Below are 19,432 nucleotides of genomic sequence, written 5' to 3' on the forward strand. Positions count from 1 at the left end.
CTTAACTTTGTTATAACTAAGTTTCTTGATCTGTAAGAAACTGATAAAATAAGGAAAATAATAAATGGTATAGAAGTAGGCCCAAAAGAACTATGCAATAAAAATTGCTTTTCTTTTCCTTTCAAATCTCTTCTAGTTTAATTTTTTCCCTTAATTTTCATGGTAAGTTCTTTTCTAAAAATATTTTATTTATTTTTAGAGCGAGGGGAAGGAGGAAGAAAGAGCATTAGAAAAACATTAATGTGCAAAAGAAGGATCGATTGGTTGCCTCTCACATGCCCTGAACCAGGGACGTGGCCTTGCAGCCCAGGTATGCGCTCTGACCGGGAATCGAACCAGCGACAACACTCAACCCACTGAGCTACAGCAGTCAGGGCTGATGGTAAATTCTTGATAAATAGAGGGAAATATATATGTACATATATATTTATCCTTATAACATGTACATACAATATGTTATGTTTAACATGAAAAATATATATCAACAACATATATAATTAAAAGATACATCTCACTCATATGTGTGATCTAATACTTACAACATCCACAGTGGGGCAAAAATAGGTTTACAGTTGTGAGTATGCCAAACACAGAGTTCATTCTTGTGGTATTATTTATTAATTACTGTATGACTTTCTACATGAACAACTCTAAAACTGCCTTTGCCCCGCCCTGTGTGCCATACATAAAAATCACAGGAATAAACAACATTCATGAAACAGAAAGGCAAACCTCAGGGATCCAAGAATTAGAAGGAAGAAAGGGGAAGGCTGATGATTGCTACGTGAGACAGAATCATAAATAAAACAAAACTCAAAGTTTCACAAGCTAAAAATACACTGACTTTTACAGACTGACACTGAAAGGCATTATTTGCTACTGATATGCTGTTTTTCAATCTTTAATCACATTTCTGGATGCAAGCCCTACACATTCCTTATAGAATAAAACCAGCAGATATAAGGATTAAGAAATGACAGATATTCATAAAGGATGAAAAAAAGTCTTCTTATATTTCTATAAACATCCTTCTTTTCATACTTAAATGATTGTAATACTAATTGTTAGCAGTATTATTTCTACCTGCCTCGTAGTTCTGAACATGTTTCTGGAGAGCCACAGACAAACAGTGCCAAGAATTTTAAACAAAAAGATCTGAAATGTCAGTGTCAGTATTTTCCTGAAGAAGCTTTGAAATTTGGAATTTAGGTGTTTTCTGAACAAAGAGATGGGTTTTAAGCATTTAAAGGCTCCAATGTAATCATTTTGTTTGTGAGATACATGTATGCACTTGTATATTTCTGTAACATTGCCTTAAATTCTGCTGTAATTGTTTTAAGTGCTTACTGTGTCAGATCAAGTTATTTACATTATTGATTTTTTATTATAACCTTATTACCTCCATTTTACAGATGAAGAAACTGACTCAGGAAGATCGCATATTGGAAAGATAAATCTGAGCCATTTTCACAAAAAGACTAACAAATGGAACCTTCCTAAAAATGTACAGACTCACATGTCACACAATTTATATATTTTTCAAGAACCTCTATAATTAGGATAAAGGATCAAAGTTGGGTGATAATATTAAATATTGTGCACACTTTTAAGTTGAGATGAAGCATTCTTTGCCTGTGGAACCTCTATGTTTCAAGACCTAGGATTACTTGCATTCACAATATGATTTTCTGCCTGCACACTTTCAGTCCCTTGGGATGCAATTTCTTAAACCCTCTGAGAACCCTGTGCATTTGAACAAAAACCCAGCCACTGTAGGTGCTCAGGATCTGCCGGCAGCTCCCTCACCCCACATCTGATGGTGTTTCCTCCTTTGCCTTCTGATCCCTCCCTCGAGGCCTTTCAAATCACTCGTTTTCCTGGCCCCAGGGGCTGGGATCAGCCCTTCCACCAGGAATGCACTTAGGTCTTCGGAACAGGAGTACTATCAAAACCCAGCTGGATACCAGGCTGCAAACAGATAAGGAGGAGAAGAGTCCCTGGCCAAGGGGCAGGTGGTCACCAAGGGGAATGTGATGGGCGGGAAGGGACCAGCACCTGCCCATGCATCCCTGAGAAGTGCTCTGGTGTGTCCCAGACTAAGATGCTTCTGCACGCACCACAGCTCTGGCTCACAGAGGAGCTTCTCCCGGATTTGTCCCCTGTCATCATGCCACCATCTTACTGTCCCAGGCTCTCTCCCTCCTCTTGCCACTAGAAATGGATACTTGGTGGGGAGGATAGGTGGTTAGGGCAAGACACAAGTGAAAAGACTTGAATGGAGGTTCCTACCTTGCCACCAACCAGTTTTGGGGCAAAGGTAGAAAAAGAGAAGAAAAAGCATTCACAGACAGTGACAATTGCCCTCATTTCATAAGCCCCCATATTAATGTGCAAATGTGAACAGATACTGGGATCAGAAATATCATAAAAATCTGAGTTTGGGGCCCCTTCTGCTGCTCCCAGGGGGCTGAGAGACTCTGAGAAAGTTACATGATATCACTGGGTCACAGTTTTCTCCTCTTTAAAATGAGGGCATTTGATTTCCAAAATTTCTTCCACATTGAAAATTCTGTAAGTCTACCTTCTAATTTCACTTATTTTTTAGTATATGCAATCACCAAGTAGAAATCACTTGTTGTCTAAGGTTTAACATATTTAATTCTGACATTTTCTCTCTGCCCTTTTTTTAGTTACAGTTCCTTCATTCAAAAATTCAACAGAAAGTAACTGCATTTTGCTTACTTTGGATTATACCTCTTAAAGTAACTAAGACTGATACTGAGAAAGGAGAAGGGTAGTCATTTCTCCCAAGAGAAGCAGGAGGAAGCAACCTTGCTTCACTCAAGTGCAATTTCCAGAAATGCCAGCTGGGAAGAGGCTGGGGATGCTGCTTATTGCTGCTCTGTCCTTTTCTCTTTTTCTCTTGAACTTGGAGAGAACATTATTAAACTGCTTTTGATGTTGCCTGAAGTCATCAAAGTCGGGGTCAGAGCTACCGACAGATCAACTCCTAGGTTAGGATTCTTCTCACCAGAGCTCAGCACCAGACTCTGCTGCCTTCCCAGACTATCAGGTGATGTGCCCGTTCTCAGCAGGTTTCCTAGAACCTCCTGACTTGACCCCAACACACCAGTGTTCCTGGGGCCCTGCCTAAAACGGATCACTGATGGCCTCAGCTAAAGGAGGTCCCGCTACCGTAACACAAGTGAAAGTGCCTGACCCATAGTCCATTGCTCAATAGAGGGGTGCTTCCTTCCTTCCTCTTTCCCTGGGAACAGTTAGAGGAAACTGTGGTAGGTGGCTGCAGCCCAGACCTCTGACCCCACACCCTCGCTCCAACTATGCTGACTTGTCTACCATCTAACCACAGTGCCTTGCTCAGTGCCCAACTCAGCTTCAGCTACATGACTAAGTGATTATATCAGGTGGATAAAGACCATCTCAACACTAAGGTTCTGTGAGGCTATGGATACCTCACTTCAGATGTGGGGGTTCTCCCTCTTAGGCCCCACAGCAGCCAACTCTCAGAATGCACATAAGCAAGCACTTAAGCAAGCACTTCCCTGTTTAGAAATTCCTGTATTATGTTCTCTTGCATGTTCCTTGATTCTGCTGTACAAAAGGCCTGCCTGATTCTTGAACTCTGATAGCCTCTACCTGCCCTCTGCCATGCCCACTTTGATATGGCCCGTCCCTCTGCAGAATCCTTTCACCCCTCCTCCGGCACCAGTAGGTGATAGAGGTCTTCAGGCAGCTACACGGAGGGTCCATTAGAAACAGCGTGTCTTGTGAAATAGACATCCCTGGTATACGATATGGCTTGGGGGAAGTTTGTACAGTCTAGCTGGCTAATAGAAGGGCTTTTTCCAAGAGGAACAGTATCTCACTGAGAACTGAAGTGAGTGAAGGCAGCCCCATGTCCTTGATCAACCACCACCGACCAGCAGCCACAGAGAACAGCACAGGTGGTTCTGACACAGCTGCTGTTATGTGTGGCTTGTGTGGTCAAGGGGAGTCATGTTCAAGGGAGGGAGCCACCTGCCAGCAGTCCTGTAAAAGGAGTGTGATTGGAAATACCTGTGTCTCTGTCCCATGATTTAATTTTTTTGGACTTTAACCAGCAGGAAAATTCCAAACAATATGGAATTTTTCTTGGGGGAAAAAGCCCAAACAATATGGAAATTTTCTTTCAAAGATTCAAGAAGGAAGAAGGAAGTACAAATCATTCTTACTATGCTCAGTCCCTGAGTCTAACGCAGTATGCGGAAGGGCTCCAGCAGCCTCCTGACCATTTCCTCCCTCCCCGGACTCCTCTCTCTTTTCAGCTGTTGCTGCTACAGTGGTCCTGGCCAAGGCTTGACCAAGTGAGGTTCGGTACCTGCCTTAGGTTCCTGGATTGTTTTTGATAAAGTGTGGATAAGGGTAATGCATTCCTTAGTTCTTTACATTCTCAATTACCGCTTTAATTCTGTGTTTGGTTACCCAAACTATATTATGATTCTCCTTCCCCCCAAATAGACCTACATACTCAACCATAGAATCCACATGATGAGCAGGGGGAAGCTGATGTCCAATTCCAGTCCCTGAGGACAGAGGCCTGAGAGGACTGCACAGAGGCCAACCTGGAACTGATGGGCAAACTCATCCCCTTACATAGCTGGACAACAGAAACTTCCCCAAGCCACAGAGACTACAGAAACTGCCCCCAAGTTATGTTTATTCCACATGCCAAGCTGCTTTCTAAACTAATAAACTCTCTACATAGCCTTCTAAAGCCAAGTGGCAGATGAAGCATCAGTTGCCTTTGGCTAGGGCTCCTCAGCCTTGGCACCACTGACACTGTGAGCTGGGCGCGTGTTTGCTGCGGGGGCTGTTCTGTGCTCTGTAGGATGTGCGGCAGCAGCCCTGGCCTCTACCCACTAGGTGACAGTAGCACCACTTCCTCCGAATGTGACAACTGAAAACGCCTGTATACATTGCCAAACGCTCCCTGGGGGTAGGGGGTGCAAAATTACCCCTGGTTGAAAACCACAACTTCATCTAAGTGCAAGTGTTTCCTAACGTACACCAAGATACATCATCCTTCTACCACAGGTGAATTCCACATTGATGCTTGTTTTCTCATCTGCAACATATGCTGTCCACGTCAACGAAATGGCATATAATTAACGCCTGTCGAGGACAACGTCTTAAAATTTGAGTTGTTTTAACTCACATTTTGCTTCAAGCCAAGTGCAAAACACAGTTACTAAAGTGATTTGAAAACAAAAAGCCAATGGTGACGGGGACAGGAAGGTGCACTCTGTTCACCTGTGTCCTGGTTCTGAGCCTTAAAAGTGCAGCCGGTCTAGTGTATGCATGAACACGCCTGTCTACCCTCCGCACCTGCCACGTGTACGCGCGCACAGACACACAGACACGGGCTACTGTGTCCCACAGCAGATGGCACTCTAGTTCTCAAGGGTAAACTGCCCAGGGCGTATTTTAGCCATCTGTGCACGAGAAATGCCCACGCAGAAATCAGCACCAAGGGCATCTCTGGGGCTGGCGGCTAGGCCTGGGTAGCCCAGTGCATCCGGCAAAGGTGAGTGCGGTGCACTGAGGGCCCAGAGACTCCAAACTTGAGCTCCGGCGCTGCTTCCTGGACTCAGCACAGCCTTGGCTGGGACTTAATCAGTATTGGGGCTTCTACTTCCTCACATGTTAATGAACAGTTTTATCAGAGGCATTTCCAACTCTAAGAGTCTAAGTTTCTAAGAATGCAATGCAGACAAATGTCAGTTCCACCCACTCCACAATCTTTCTCCTTTCTAAATTAATCATTTCTGCTATTTCTACCTCAAGTGATGGTGATGACTCTCAAAAACATGCAGGGTATCCATTTACTTTCAAGAAAAAGGAATAATTCTGCCATCAGAGGTGAAGGCCTTATTCCTATAATTTTGCCCAAGATTAAATCTCTGTAGATAGCTAATGTTCCATTTTCAGAGAGCTATTAAAAAGACCCATCCAAGCTTATCTAAACTGTATGCTGAAAGATGGAAAATACCAGTCCCATGGTACATATGAAGTCACCGGAATACTTACAGTCCCTGATTCCAACCTAGGGATCACTTGACTCTATACCCCACGTAGAGATTTTCCATGTGTAATTTCCTTCTTCCGGACATGGTCCGTAAACATGACCTGTTTCTGTAAACACTAAAGACATAACAAGAGCAAACCATACTGTGGGAGATGCATAACAATGCCAGGAACGAAGGACCCTTGCCTGCACTGCCTCCAGCAGTGAGCTGGCTCGAAATTTGATTTTCTCAATTCTGTTTAAAAATTGACTGCGTCATGTGACAGTGGAAACATGAGCCATATTTGCTTTTCAATCACATGGAATAGCATCAGAAACCCAGTTTCCTGCTTCTTCTTTGTCTGAGGATCTCATCCGTATAAATTCATTACAGGGGGATTTAGGTCCTAAAGGCGCCTCTTATGCTGAAGGATTAGAGGGACAGCATTCAGTAGAAGAGGGAGGCAAAGAGAGGAGGACAAGGAACTACAGGCACGAGGCAGTCTCCGCACCTCGGGACCTCAACCAGTGTCTGTTGGGAGTCCCAGACAGACTGACGGTGTAAGATAAAGGGATGGCAAAGTGTTCTAAGTGCACAGCAGGGGACACCATTAAATTATAAATATACTGCGGGAGATAGAAAAACGGCCCCCAAACACATCCATGTCATAATCTCTGGAACGTGGGAGTCCTTCGAGTATGTTACCTTAGAAAGCACTATGTTACAAGGTTGCTGATAAAATTGAGGTTGCTAATCGGCTGAATTTGAGGGGACAATCTCCCCAGATTGCCCTGGATTATCAGACAGACCCAGGGTAATAATGTAGGTCCTTCAAGTGCAAAAAGAAGAGACAAAAGAAAGGGTGAGAGTTGGTGCCAGTTGGGGTCTAGAAATATCAAGGGGAACGCTATGTAAAGTACATGCTTGTCTAACCACTAAGCTGTACACCTGAAACCAATACAAAATAAAAACATTTTTTAAAGAAAGAGCATGAGTGAGATACAATGTGAAAAGGACTCTGCTTCCATTGCTGGATGTGAAGATGGAGGAAGGTACCACAAGCCAAGGATTCTAAGTAGGCCCTAGAAGCTGGAAGAGGCAAAGAAATGGATTTCCCTCTAGATTTTCCAGAAATAAAGCCCTTTCAACACCTTGATTTAACTTGGCAAGACGTGTATTGAATGTCTACCTTACAGAACTATGAGAGTAAATTTGTGTTGTTTTAAGCCACCAAGATTATGATAATTTGTTATAGTAACAATAGGAAACTAATACATAGATTAATTTTAAAACACTCTCAATAGTTTTAGGTCCTATCTACCTTTCCACTCTCCCTCACTAGCTCCAAAAGGGTGGATCTATTTATAAAGAGACATTCTACTGGGACCTCTCTGGAGTCTGGAATGAGTTATTTTTATGTTAAGGCCAAAGCCACACTTGCCTGTCAGCACACAATAAGTTTAAATACACTGCACCAAGGGGACTGTTTGCTGAAAGTCTTTTTCTATAACTTGAGTGCTTACAAGTAATTATTTCCAAGGTACTTTACACTGGGCTAAAATGAAGGGCTCGGGTTGTATCTCTGTGGTCCCAATGTATGGCACAAAACAGGCCCCTGATGGCCATTTGCTGAATGATAAGTGATGGGTCTGACACGGAAGAGTGCACCTCTGGCCTTCTGGATGGGAGATGCTCTGGACTAGCGATGACCAAGGCCAGACCCACAGGAATACAGTACCCTGCCTTCCTCATCTTCTTTCTAGAATACCACTGCTACATCTTAGACTCTGGTGTCGGCAGAACTCCCCTGGGCTTGAAGAGCAAGTGCGGCAAGGACACAGTGCTATGCTTTATGAACATTTAAGTTTACTTTCCTACCAGATTGAAAATCTCATGTCAGACTTTGGATACTTTTCTGGTGTATTCATTTTCCCTGGACCACACAAAAGGCGGCTAATAATCTTTACTTTTCCCATACAGAATTAATCTTTTTAAACCCATAGAATCATATGAGTTTCTAGACCATAGGGTATTTAAGGAAGGGTTGGAAAATATGCAAGATATTATCGCCGCCACACTAAAGGAAAATGAACTCAGACTCTCCTGAAACAGATGAGAAATAAAACGTAACCTCTACACTTCCCACCATCTTCTATTTCACTTTTCCACAGCATCCTGCATGATGTTCTTTTTAAAAATGATTTTATTTATTTTTAGAGAGAGGGGGAGTGAGGGGGAAAGAGAGGATGGAAACATCGCTGTGAGAGAGAAACATCGATTAGTAGGCTCTTATACTCGCCCTGACCAGGGCCAAAACTGCAACCCAGGCACGTACCCTGACTGGGAATTGAACCGGCGACCTCTCACTTTGTGGCATGGCACCCAACTAACGGAGCCTCACCGGTGAGGGCCTGCATGTTCTTAATAAAGCTATTGCAAGGGATGATCATGGAATAAAAAACACACACAAAAAACCCCAGAAAATAAAAAATACCGTATTTTCCAGACTATGTGACGCACCTAGGTTTTAGAGGAGGAAAATAGGAAAAAAATTTTTGAAGCAAAAAATGTGGTCCTGCTCCTGCCTCCTGTGACCCCGCTCCACCACTGCCCCCCCCCCCCCCAAGTAAGCCAGGTAAGCTACATTCAGATTATAAGATGCACCCCCACTTTCCTCCCAAATATGGGGGAAAAAGTGTGTCTTATAGTCTGAAAAATACAATAAACAAGAAACTTAAAGAGCATTTAACTGTCAGCCTCATCCCAAATTTTAAAAATGAAGAAAAAAGAGCCCAAATATAATATGAACTTACATTCAAAAGCAAAGTTGAGGTGAATAAACACAGGATTTCAGGCAAAAAAAAAAAAATCCAACAAACAAATAAACAAAAACCACCTTTGTTTTCTTGCCTCTAACAAAATTTCTTGGGAGGAATGATTTCAATAACTTGCCTACCCCAGCATAACTTGTGAAAAGCATGAAATTTTAGGATAATTTCCACAGAGTACTCTGTTCAACGGGAGAAAGATCAGCAGACCTAGAGGAAACGATTCTAAAAAATTGTCCCAAATTATAAGGAAATAATATAATTATCTTGTCCATCTGGACTGATACCAAATCTAAATTAAATAAAATTTTATGAGAAATATGGTTTTACTATTTTCACGTACTTGGGAGTATCTCAAAAAGCTGTGTTTCCATTGACTCTCTTTCCACAGTTTGCTTACATCAATTATATAAACAAAGTCAGTAACCAATTAAGATTTAAAAACAAATTTTAGTAAAATTTGAGTCAGAAACTTTTCTTAATATGAAAAATAACTCTTGAGCTAAGTATCAACATTATACTATTGAAAGCACTATAGAGGTATAGTGCTTTCAATAGTGCTTTCCGAATGCATTAATCAAGGCGTTTTTATTCATATACCTATTCATGCCCTGTACGTGCTGACAAATACACTCTGGGAAGCAGTACAAGGGCCGTCTGTGCTATAAAATCAGCAAGAAGACAAGGTTGTCCTTTTATCACAGAGACCCTTTGATACTTGTTTTGGGAGATCAAGCTAATAAAATAAGGAAAGCCAAATATAAAATATTGGTTAGAAGGAAAATTATAATTTCTAGATGATATAACTGCTACCTACAATATCCAAAAATCAATCATGGACCTGGTAAAATAGTTTGAAAAAAATCAAGTTGGCAGTTTACAAAATAAATTCACATGAATCAAGATCTTATACCTTCCCAGCTAAAAAAATATAATGGAAAATGAAAAGAATCCTATTTATAGGAGAAAAAAAATCCCAAAGCAATAACAACACTCCCATATATTACTCTGCAGTATATTTAACTAAAAATAGGTACAAAATCTCTGAAGAAAATAAAAACCTACTGAGGAGCATAAAAGAATATATATATATGTATTTATATATTTCGTTCTTGGCATGGAAGGCTCAACAGTTAAAGATGCTAATTCTCCCTGAGTTGTTAATGAACTTAATATAATTTCCACAAAAACTACAATAGAAATCTTTTTAGAGGAAGTCACCTTATAATTCTAAAGTCCAATTAGAGTGGTAAGTGTACTGACATCACCAGGAAATTTTTGAAAATTAAGAATACTATGGAAAGCCTCACACTACAACATTACAATGAAAGCAAAGCATTACTAGCACAAAATTTAAAAATGAGAGCACAGACAGAAGTATTAAGGGAAATATTAACAAATATGGCTTTACAAAAGCTTGGGTCCAAAATAAATGGTAAGCAAAATGAAAAGACTAATTTAAACCAGTACAACATTTGCAACAAAAATGCAATACCCTTAATATATAAGTAGTTCTTACAAATGAAACAGCAAAGGGTATTTGTAGATAATTCTCAAAGAAAGGCATACAAATGAATAAAATCATTTTTAAAAAATCGGTCAAACTTACCAGGAATAAAAATGAACACAAATTAAAATGCAAATTAAGGCATTTTCACCTATCCAGCTAGGAGAGAGTTTTGAAAAGAATAGAGGTCAGCATTGGTGAGGACCTGGGCAGACAAGTACTGCCCTAAACTGCTCGGCAGGAGTCTAAAATGACACAACCTCTGAATGTATTTCACCAATGCACTAAAACGTCCAGACCCCTTAGCTCGGTTTGGGGAGGCCCCAGGCCACGTCCTTTTTATTCCCTGTTGATTCCCTGCTAACGCAAGAATGTGCCCAGACTTATGTACAGAGTGCGAACACATGCTTTCTGGGGCCTTGGAAGGCTGAGAGCACGGAGGCCGCCTGGGCCGAAGGCTGCCCGAGGCCCTCTGCTCCAGGAGACCTTGCTGGGGGCGAGTCTGGGTCAATAAGCAGGAAGTTGCAGATGGCAGTAATGTTTCCTGTTCAAGAGTAGCTTGTTAATTTAAAGTCTTCCTTCATGGGGAGGGAAGCCTGCAAGTAAAAGGGCTATGGTCTGGTACCCCAGATTTGGCCAGACTCAGCCTTTTGTGCTGGCCACAGTGTGTGTCCCCAAAGGTAGACTGAGGGCCATGGGATGTCTCCCTGAGAATGACCACATCCACTTCACCTCTGTGTGGTCACCTGGCTTCTGACTTAACACACCTTTTCCTGGGCTAGACATCCAATTATACTGTGTGGTTTCTTCCCACCCATTTGTAAACTCACCTGGAACAGTTCAGGACCACCATAATTCAAAAACTACAAATTTAAAAACTAACAATATATGTGTCAGTGGAAGTATCCAATATGCTAGACAAAAAAATGCTTAAAAATAAATGAATGCAGGCAGTTTAACTTAGCATACCCCAAGTTCTGAAAGGAAATGGAACCTTAGTAGGTATTTTACATTGAATACTTCCATGAAAAACAGGATTTTGTCTTACCAAGCAGAATCTTAGAGGGCTCTATCCTTCGATTTTGTTCATAAATGCAACTTCACTGCTTCAAAACCTCTTTTGTATTTATAAGTTTAAGACATCCCTAACTTATAATATTGCAGTTATATCCAAATCAAGTGTTCCACAGAACATAGCGGGGGGAACATGGTAGAATAGATCTGTCTCCAAGTTTAGAACAATTAAGTTAAAAATAAGGAAATAACCTTGAGGAAGGACTGTGCTGATTGTGTTTAGTTTTTCCAGCACAATCAGATTTTCTTTAAAATGCATGTGACATAAAGCTGGACATTTCCTGCTCACCCTCAACTTCCCCCTCCTCCTGTCTTCAGTGCTATTGCACTCAGAGAAGGAAGGGATGTTGAAGCTCAACCCGGTTTCCCCAAATTAAATCAGACATTGAGAGATGATAAAACTATATTCCCTTTCTGGACATAGGTTGTGTGTGCACGTGTGTTTATGGTGTCCTTTACGGGCAAAAAATAGATTTCTTTTTGCCACAGAATTCCACTGCTTTTTACAAACCACCTTTCACCTTCACATGCAGTGGTAGGGACTGCCATCAAGAGAGAACAGGATCCCAGGCCATTTGGAATTCCAAATTTGAACAATGTCCCAGAATGCAGAAGGTGGAGTATCCAGCTGTTCCTTCACTAAGAACTGAATTTTACCTGCTCTGCAGAGCCCTTGCTCTCATGGGGCTTAAGTTCCACTGGGGGTGTGTAGGGATCCAGCAATACTAGCAATTTAATATTTGTACAGCCGACTACTACCTTTCAAGTTCCTTCTCATACATCCTCACATCTTCACTCAAACCATACGTGGGACTGCTGTGCTCAGACAGTATGTGTCTTGCATGAGGCTGAGCTCATAAATGGCAGAGCCAGCCTGACTCTCCTGGCCAGACTCCCCTCAGGCAGTTGCTGGAGAGGAGGGAAGAATGTAAACGCTGTGTTCTCCTCACTGTCAGCCTTTGGGTCCTGACTCCAGCTTTAAATTCTACTCCCCTCCATGATTTTGTGAAGGTTGTAGGTACTTTTAAAACTGCCAGGTTATTCCCTGGCCAGTGCGGCTGAGTTGGTTGGAGCATCTTCCCATAGACAGAAATGTCATGAGTTTGATTCCTGATCAGGCACATACCTAGGTTGTGGGTTCCATCCCCGACCGGGGAACATATGAGAAGGCAACCAATCAATGCTTCTCTCCCCTCTATCCCCACCCAACTCTATTCCCTCTCACTCCCTTTGAAATAGTAAACCCGAAAAATCATCGATCCTGTTTTGTTCATGCTTCAAAGAAAAGGGCATTTACTCTGCTGCTGTGCTAGAGAAAGGGGCTGCCAACCAACCCCGGATCCTGACCCCCCCAACAATTACTGGCATTTATCTTGGGGCAGCCTTTAATTGGGCCAAACATCTGGAAAGAATAGAACCTTTCAGCGATGGAAAAGGCTGCCTTCTTAAATTTGTTGCCAAAGCTCTTCCATGAGTTGCTGATCATAAGCAGTCCACAGACTACAGACAAGGGACTCAAAGATGCCATATCTTCAACAGGCAACTTGCAAAGAGCCATCCAGTGACCTGTGATGTAGATAATCACCACCATCTTTGAAACACAAAAAGTCGTAAGAGCTGAACCGAGCTCTTCCAAAGTGCTTCCCTGCGATTCAAACATTAAAGTACAAATTCCACCCCTTTCATGCCCCCTTTCTTCCCCCTACATATCTCACCTCCAACTGCAGATCTGGGATGGTAGGTTCACAAACATACCTCTCTGCAAAGTCTGTAACAGCTTTAGAATTAAGAAGAAAAAAGTGATATATCTCTGGAACCCTATGCGCCAGGCACTATGTGGGACCCTACAGACGTCAAGATAATTGGGCAAGGCACCTGCTTTCCAGCTGCTCAGGTGTAGGTGCAGGACATCACTGCAAGCACTTATTACAAAACAAAGTGATCCATGATATAAGAGAGGTGAGTACAGGGCAGTGAGGGAGGCTGGGACAGAGTGACTAACCGTCACTGCCTGGGAAGGTGAAGAAGGGCAATGAGAGGGCTGTTTCTGAAATGAAGACATTCTAGAGTGATCTGCATGGGCAGAAAGGAACAGCGATGGTCACGGTCAGTGTGGCGGAGTGAGGTGTGTGCCGAAGATAACGACAGGAGATGGGTCAAGACATACCCATCAGGAATGGACTGTAAAGGACCCATATGCTGTGCTTCAGAGTGGAGAAGATTTTCTCCGTAGGTAATGGAGGCCAAGGGGAGATTATAAGGGGATGACTCGGACAGCTTTGTTTATTTTAGTAATAGAACTCTGGAGGGGGGGGTCTCAGGAGGTAATAAGAAAAAGTGGATGTTCCCAGTCCTAGGCCTCTCCCTCTAGCTCACCAGCTCAACAAACCGAATCTGAACCATGATCTCTCCTCTGAGTTCCAAATCCACATTCACCCACCTAGTTGATTCTAGCTGTACCTCCCCATCTTAAAATGCTACTCATTCAAAATTAAATATGCATAAATGGTGAATGCAGAAAAGTTTTGCCCAACTTAAGATTCTACCACCTGCTTCTCCCACAGGCAGCCAACGTTAGTAGTTGCCTCTGTATCTTCCCAGAGATTTTTTTTTATTTATATATCTTTAAAAGATTTTACTTATTGATTTTTAGAGAGGGGAAGGGAGGGAGAAAGAGAGGGAGAGAAACACTGTGTGGTTGTCTCTCGCGCGTCCCAGACTGGTGACCTGGTCCACAAACCAAGGCATGTGCCCTGACTTGGAATCGAACTGGTGACCCTTTGGTTTTCAGGCTGGCACTCAATCCACTGAGCCATACTAGCCAGGGCTCCCCGAGATATTTTATTAAAAAGCTTGCATTTAAGTAAATGCTTCCTCTTAGACTGAAGTATCTCTGAGTCATTACCTTACTCATATTTAAAAAAATCATAAAAGACAGCTTTCCTTGCAATGTGGCAAGGAGCTGGCATGATTCTGTCCTGTCTCATCACTGCCTGCCTCTGCTGATAGGGAAGCTGGCTAAGACACTGGAACTAGAGGACAGCCAGTGTCTTAAAAAATAAAACAAAACAAAATGGACAAAACTGGGAAACATGGGTCAAGGGCCCCGTTTGTGTCCTCGTCTAGTCAGTTTCCTCCTAGAGCGTCCTGAGTGCTGACGTCAGAGTGCCTAACTGGTGAAAGAGGTTAGTGGCACATCCGAAGATGGGGTGCTGGTGCCAGAGGCAGATGACCTCCACACCCAAGGCAGTTTGCAGCAGTCAGCAGAACCTGAATCTTCCAGTAGAGGCCTAGTGTGGGCAGGCCCAGGATGGAGGAAGAAGTACAGGAAGGGGAGAGAGGCCTGGAATGACAACTTTTGGGTGGAGAGGTGGCAGAGAAAGAAACTCAAATATGGTGGTGAACATTTCCCATGCCAGTCCCTGTCCAGGAGGCTGGGAAACACTGATCAAATTCTGATGGACCAATTTGGACATCACAGGGCTGGAGACGTTTCCCTGACTATGTCCTCTTATTGCCCATCTTATTTGGGTGATTCGGGATAAGTCATTTAACCACGCTGACATCTGTTTGTTTTAGAAGAGTGAGGTTGGAGTGGGCAATTTCTTCACATACAAAATGGAGAAAACTTAGGTCTCTAGCATTGCTATTTTACCTGAGTGAACTGATATCCTGCCTTCTGCTCTCTTCTAAGTTTATCACCTTATTTAAAAAAAAAAATCTCTTCCTCTAACTTCTCTAATTCTAACAATGGCAGAAAATTTCTGATCATTACTCAGACTGGAAACTTTCAGGTCAGCCTTCAATGCTGTTTGTACATGTGGTAAGCATTAGCCATATGTGCTCATTTAAACTGAACTGATTTGGCCCTGGCTGGGTAGCTCAGTTGGTTAGAGCATCGTCCTAATACACCAAGGTTGTGGGTTCAATCCCCAGTCAGGGCACATACAAGAAGCAACCGATGAATACATGAATAAGTGGAACAACAAACTGATGTTTCTCTTCCTCTCTTCCCCCTTTCCTTTCTCTCTCTAAAATCAGTAAACAAATTACTTACTTAAATTGAACTGATTTTAAAATTAAAAATTCATTCCTCAGACACACTGACTACATTTCAGATAATTCACAGCCACATGCAGCTTGTAACTCCTGTGTTAGTGCAGATTATAGAACATTTCCATCATTGCAGCAAGTTCTAATGAATAGTGCTGGCCTCGAACCAGCACCCACGGCTGGCTGTCATTCAGAGGCAGCCCATATTTCCCAAACTGCCTGCAACGTGCCCCAAACACTGCCACTTAGCTGTGTCTAGGCCAGACTCTCCTGTCCCTCTGACAAATGAGGTTCATTCCTGACTCCGCACCTGTGCAGATTCCTGGTCATTGAGGCCAATGAGTAGGTAAATCAACGCAGTCACCTAAGGAGTGAGATTTTTCTGCCATGATAAAAAACAATGAGACGTATGAAACTTTTATCCCAGCAAAACGCTGTGCCGGCAACCAAGTCCAAGAAAAGGACTTTCCCCAGAAGACTGTCACGAGCTCCAGGTTCGTTAGGACTTGCTAGAGGATTAAGTGAAATGTCACGTGTCTTGGCACTTAATACCAATTTGAGTCACTATTTAATTTTTTCATGTGGGCCCGTATGTTTTCTCTTAAATAAGTTGCACGGTCACAGGAAGCAGGGACCAGATCTCACACAAATTCCTCTTGCATCTCAGTCTTCTATCTCACGTTTCTTCCCAGACAGTGTGGATGTTGCAAACTGGACCCCGCATGAGGGTCAAAGGTGATGGATCCCACGTTGTTTTGTCCAGAGTATTCTTTTGAAAATTTTCGAACCAATTGGCAGCCTTTAAAAATGGGAAGATTTCACATCGGAATCCACAGTTTTGGTACGCTGAGAAGTCTGGCAGTCCTGAGTGAGTGCTCATGTATCATTCTATTAGCTGGAGCTGAGTGCCACATGCCCCCTTTATAGATGTCTGTTTTCCTGTTTACCACTTTCCTTCCTTGTTACCTGCCTGGCCCCGAAGGCTTTTGCCTTTACAACTCTTATGGAATGCACTCAATAAATGAACTGAGACTGGAAATAACTGCACTCTGTACACACAGCCAGGCAGCCCTTAATGTCTGCCTAGCTGATTGTTTTAACATGATTGTTTTAAGCAGCTAAAATCAAAATTCTCATTTTAGCCATTAACTGGAGCCATTAACCTCGCCAACAGACTTTAGCTATTCTTCCTGATAATGGAACTGATAATAGATGAGAAAAACGGACAACTGGAAGAACAGAAGCAGCCAGCCTAAATAACCACATGCAGACAATCGAGACCCAGAATGTACAACGTTGTTCCACGAACAGTGAGTGCTCCCTAAAAACACGTGGAAATCAGCGCTCCCGGCGCTGAGTGCAGCTGGCAGCTGCCCAGTAGATCAGGGGACTGATACACAGTCTTCGTCTGCTCGTCAGCTCTACCCCACACTGATTTCTCCTCTTCTGGACACTTTGTTATAGACTATTTGGGTTCTAAATTTGTTTTCATGTCTTCATTTCCCCTCTTGACTGTAAGTTCCTATAAACTCCTTTGGTACCTTCTCAATGCCTAGCATAGTAGATGGGGAGGTGGTTCTTAACCTGGGGCCCGCAGATTGGCTTCAGCCACAGGCAAAACCCAGCTGGGTCATCAGAGCTTCTTACTAAAACGGTGCGTACCCCATGGTCAAGGCTTTCGGGCTGGGAAAAAATGTTAACTTTAAGGTATTTGTAAAAGGGACAAGAGTTAATGAAATGGTTGGTGGCCTTGATGACACTCATCTAGTCTGTTAGTTATCATTCCCAGTTTTTTGTCATTTGCATATTTGAAAAGCACAGCTTTTATATTTTCATTAAGGCCATGGGTAAAAATTGCTAAGCCCCACAGGGTCAATTCACACATCACGCTGGTAGAGACTGAGTCAACAGGGAGCAAAACCGCCCTTCTTGGGAACGTGAGTCCAATCAGGCACCAAAACGCCAGTCATAACAGTCACTACATCTGTCTCTCCCCGGCCTGAAAGGATGCCACAACAGTCCTCCAGGTGCCTTTAAATCAAGATTCATAAAACCAGAGCATTCTCCTTATCAGCGATTAATTTAATGACTATCTCATGATAGGAAATGCAGATAATTTGACGTAAACCATCTTTATAAAGCTCTGCAGGTTTGGGGAAGACGTGGTTCTTGTTTAAAGGTACAAAACCCATGTGTTTACTAATCCATGTTCAAATTATGCCAAGGAGCATTCTCACTTACATCTGGTTTCCAGAACGCACCTTTTCCTCATTTTTGAAAAGAGGGATGATATTTGCTTCTCTCCAGCCTCGACAACTTTTCCATTCTTCTCATTTCTCAAAGCTCACACTCAGTGGTTTCCCTACTCTAGCTTCAAGTCCTCTCATGGAGGAAACGGCTACTCTGGGCTGAGGGACACACATATTTGCAATAGTTAACGGCACTTTTACTGTCACCTCTTCTAACTGCACCAAGGACACCACCGTTTTCACAGTCTTTTTGCTTAACTGAGGAGAATGAAATTGAGTAATTCAGCTGGGCTTTTACCTGTCAGTAAAGCAACACTTGCTCTAAGGGATCCCTACTTGCTGTGCATATCAACACCATGTTTACTGAGGACCCAAGTCCTGGGCACTGTGCTGTCTTTTGGGGGTTTTCATTACACAGAGGCTGCATGCCTCCTCCCATTGCTTATGTTCCTTTTAAAATCAAAAATCATCAAAAGCATCCCTATGCCATCACACATTTAAAAAAAATCATTGACAGGTTTTTTTTGTTTGTTTTTTGTTTTAGTTTTTTATCTTAAGTTCCCTGCATATTCTCTTACTGGAATTATTTGCTCTCTTTAGAATCTGATTTTTAGTTTTACAACCTTCCCAATATTGCCAAGTCAAACATCCTTTAGAGAAATTAATCATCCCAACTATATTATTAAAAACTCACTTTACTAAATGTTTGGGCAGGGCATGCTTCCCAAACTCTTAAAATGTCATGGTTACGTTCTATTACCTTTGCCTCACTAAAGAGCTCCTGTAAGTCCAAATTCAGTCAAGAGTCATAGTGCATTTGATGCTGATTGAGAAAACTGCCTGAAACTGATTGGAAGTAATGATAGGCTGGCAATTTGACCACCTCTATGTTGGTCTCACGCTTCATTGAATTTACAAGAAGTCTTACATAAATGAGATAGGATTTGGTTTTCCACCTGTGTCTAAAAATAAATTGTGTATTGTTGCCTTTGGACACATGCACACATTTTATAACAATACTCTGCCTTCTGAGCACTTGAATGTTCACCCCACTCTTCCCCAAGCACATCGTCACTTACAATGGTACCCTCCCTGTTCATATTTCTAGGTTTGGCTGAGTAGAAAAGTCAGAAGACAAGCTACACCAGGAAAAAAGGGTATATTTTCCTATATAAAAATGGAACAGGAGCCCTGGCCGGGTGGCTCAGTTGGTTGGAGCATCATGCCACACACCAAAATGTTGCTGGTTCGATTCCTGGTCAGGGAACATACCTAGGTCGTGGGTTTGACCCCTGGTGGGGGCGCCTATGGTTCATTCTCACATTGGTCATCTATGCTTCTCTCCCTCTCTCTTTCTTCCTCTCTCTAAAATCAATAAAAACAAATCTTCGGATGAGGAAAAAACAAAAAAGAAGGAACAGGAAACATCCTGTTAGCTCCACACCCTGAACACACGGACAGATCAAATGGCTCATGCACCTCATGCCAAAACTTCTCGCTGCTTTCCGTGACAGAGCAAAATGCAAAAGGAAAAGTTGAGATATAATAAACCTTCCATACAGAAGCCTCCTACTCCCAAGAGGAAAGGAGGACGAGGACTTTTTAAAAGCTAAAATGCACAGTCAATTTAAAATCAGGAGTAGTAGTGGTGCCTAG

General features: G+C 42.5%; 1 protein-coding gene across 4 annotated transcripts in view; it reads right to left on the bottom strand.

Moving 5' to 3' along the window:
• Positions 1-19,432, bottom strand: part of PIP5K1B (phosphatidylinositol-4-phosphate 5-kinase type 1 beta) — a 305,089-nt gene that overhangs the window by 160,619 nt on the left and 125,038 nt on the right. The gene's annotated exons all lie outside the window — the stretch shown is intronic.

This window comes from Desmodus rotundus, chromosome 1 (assembly GCF_022682495.2).
Source record: "Desmodus rotundus isolate HL8 chromosome 1, HLdesRot8A.1, whole genome shotgun sequence".
Taxonomy (NCBI): domain Eukaryota; kingdom Metazoa; phylum Chordata; class Mammalia; order Chiroptera; family Phyllostomidae; genus Desmodus; species Desmodus rotundus.